This window comes from Echinops telfairi, unplaced genomic scaffold (assembly GCF_000313985.2).
Source record: "Echinops telfairi isolate 266 unplaced genomic scaffold, ASM31398v2 ScPeMD7_6;HRSCAF=24_1, whole genome shotgun sequence".
Taxonomy (NCBI): Eukaryota; Metazoa; Chordata; class Mammalia; order Afrosoricida; family Tenrecidae; genus Echinops; species Echinops telfairi.
In genome coordinates this window covers 12,445,452-12,448,858 of record NW_022103903.1, presented here as the reverse complement: position 1 = coordinate 12,448,858, position 3,407 = coordinate 12,445,452, and positions in this window count along the sequence as shown.

Here is a 3,407-nt window from a genome sequence, read left to right as displayed (position 1 = left end):
TGGCCAAATAGTTGACACCAAATTTCTTGGCCTAGATGAGTGAGTGCTTTTAGTGCTTTATTCACTTTTAAAAAAACATTTCAATTAGTATTATACCAATGCCTGGAGCTTTGGTTTTTGCTAATGCTTTCAGTGATTTTTGCGCTTTGACCTTGAGTGCCATAGGCTTAATCCTGACCCTGTACATTTCATGATAACACTTTCTTTACTTCCTCAAGCTACACTGTAATTTTCTGATTGACTATTTTACTGCATCACTTCTGCTTTCTTTAGCTACTCCATATTCAGGAGCAAGTTTCAGAGTTTCTCTAATAGCCACTTTTGTTATAGTATTTTGTTCCTGTCTTATAAATGACCTTTTGCTTTTTTCATGTATGATATTCTTGATGTCTTCGCATGACTTGTCAGGTATTATGCTATTACTGTTCAGAAGATCAAATATTTTACTGAGATATCATCTAAATTCAGATGGGCAATATTTGAGACTGTATTTTGATTCTTACGGACTAGTTTTAATTCAACTTCAACACGAACTTGCTTGTAAACTGTTGATCCCCCCTCTGATGCATGCTGGACTTGATCTGGCTTTCAACATTTTCTATAATTTTGTTTTGTTTTGTTTGTGTTTGCTCATATTAGGGTTTATCTCAGAGGTATTATGTCATTGGGGTCAAACCTCTTGAAGTCGTGTTATATGTTTTTCTGTCTTGTGGTATATGAAATCCAGGATTAGTGACCCAATATAGAATAAAGGTTTTGGGGTGGGGAGAGGTACAGTGTGGTAGCGGGGAGGGGTAAAAAGGAGATGATATCAAGGAGCCCAGGAAGAAATAGTATGTGTGAAAACTGATTGTGGTAGCAATTGAACACTACTTGGCATGATTAAACTATGGAATGATATGATATATGTATTACATATCCCAATTAATAATAAATTAAAATAAATAAATAAAAAGTGTATGGCCTGTTTCATAGTTTGTTCGGGCTAATGATATTGAACTTGTCCTTCATCTTGTCCCACAGATGTAGTCAATTTGATTCCAGTGTATTTCATCTGGTGAAGTTCACATGTATAATTACAGTGTATGCTGTTGAAAAAAAGGCATTTATAATGAAGTTATTAGTCTTGAAAATTCCTGCTTCATTTCGGTCACCAAGACCAGATTTTCCAACTACTGTTCCTCCCCCTTTTGTTTCATCTTCACATTCCAATTGTCAGTAGTTGTCTCTCTATCTTGTTTGCATGTCTGATCAACTTCCCAGCTAAGAAGTTGGTAAGATTTTCCAATTTCTTCAATGCAATCTATGTGGCTGGAATATCCATTTTAATAATAGCTATATTAATTGGTCTTCCCGGTGGACACATAGATATTATCCTATCATATATAGAATTGCATTTCAATATAGATTTTGAAAAGGTCTTTTTGATGGTGACCATGATACCATTCTTCTTGAGCTTGTCATTCTTGGAATAGTAAACCATATGATTGTGCCACTCACAGGGACCAATAGCAGACTGTTTCAGCTCACTAAGGCACAGGATTTCTATCCTGAGAGCTCCATTTTTCCTAGTTTCAAATTTTGTATATTCTATGTCCAGTTATTAATGGTTGTTTGTAGCTGTTACTTTTCATTTTGAGTAGTGCTCATTAGAAGGGTAAGACTCCAACATTTTTACCTCATCCACCATGTTAAGGTTTCCTACACTTCCAGGACATGGCTCTTCCCCTGTCATATTTTCTATACCTTCCAATCTGTGGGGCTCATCTTTGTGCTCGATATCTGACAATGTTCTGATGTTATTAATAAGGTTTTAAGTGGACAGCCTATTCCTTCTTTGCAGTCTATTTTTAATCTGGAAGCCCTTTTGAAACCTGTTCGCCTTGAGTGACCTTACCAGTATTTCAAATTTCAGTGATATACCTTCCAGCCACATGGAAACATGCAAACTATGACAGTAGTTTATACAGAAGAATGGTGAAGTTGGTTAAGGGTGAAAAGATAATATAACTTTGCTTTGATACCATTAGGTTTAAAGAAAGTAAAATAATAAATCATGAGCAGAATGGAGATGCGAAATACAAACAATAGGAATAGGAGACAATAGAAGAATACTAACTCTTTAAAATCAGAGATAAAGTGAGAAAGTATCGCTCTCATACTTTTTGAAGGCTAGTGGGTAAGTGCAAAACACTATCCCTCTATACATGTACTGCATTGTTATTAGCAGATGATCAGAAATAGTAAACTTATAAGAGGTTAATTTTACAGCGTGAGCTAAGTAAAGCAAAGGGGTTCTCCTTGATCAACTTCCAGCAAAATTAGGCAGGTAGATGTGCTCGGCCAGCAGCAGGACACCTTAAATGGGATATAATTTTTAAATATTTGTTATAAGTCTTAAGGGGAAAATGACGAAATAACACTGTTGTATCCCAAATAATGTAGACCATCTGGGTAAAATGTATGAAATAACTATATGTGTATGAAATAGGGACACCATGCACTTTCAGGTTAGATATATATGCACTTAGAATGAGACAGTATTGTTCCACAGTGCCGAAAAATTTCCATCTGTAACCCTCTACATCTGTAACCAAACCCCATCACATTTTTTATTTCTTTTCCCATCTCTTCTCTGCAAATATAAAGTTTTACTTCTCTTAATTGTCTTTTTATTTCTTTCTTGGTTTTCTTTCTCTTCTCTTTTTTCCTTCCTTCTCTCATTCCCCTTTCTATTTTTTTTCTTTAATTACACTCAGTGTGTGTGTGTATAGTAAATTATCTTCTTCTGGATTGGATTAATAATTTGTTTACAACTTTCTACTGATACCACCACTATTTTTTCTATTTTTTCTTTCTTTCTCTCTCTCTCTCTCTCTTTCTCCTTTTCCTAGTGAAATGTATTGCTACAATACCTATTAAGTTTTATTCTGAATGTCCTCAAGCAATGCTGACTCACAGTGACCCCTGTGGGTTTCCAAGACTATAACTTTTTACTAGTGTTGAAAGCATAGGGATGACCCCAGGGCCAGCCCCACCACGGGACACAGCATTTCTCACTGACCCATAGCAATACGGGGACAACACTAGAGACCCACGGTGGGAATTGTGCCCGCCCTGAGCCCACTACGCAGAAGCCAGCCACTGGGGGCATGCAGCAGAGAAGCAGGGGGAACAAAGCAATGAAGTCCCCAGGAAATGCCAGGGAGAGATGAGGGGCCAGAGCACGGCACCCTATCAGAATCAAATGGAAAGCACTCATAAAGGACAACAAATAGACCTTGAACTATTTTTTTTAAAACATTTTATTAGGGGCTCATACAACTGTTACCGCAATCCATACACACATCAATTGTGTAAAGCGCATTTGTACATCATTCTCAAAACATTTTCTCTCCACTTAAACC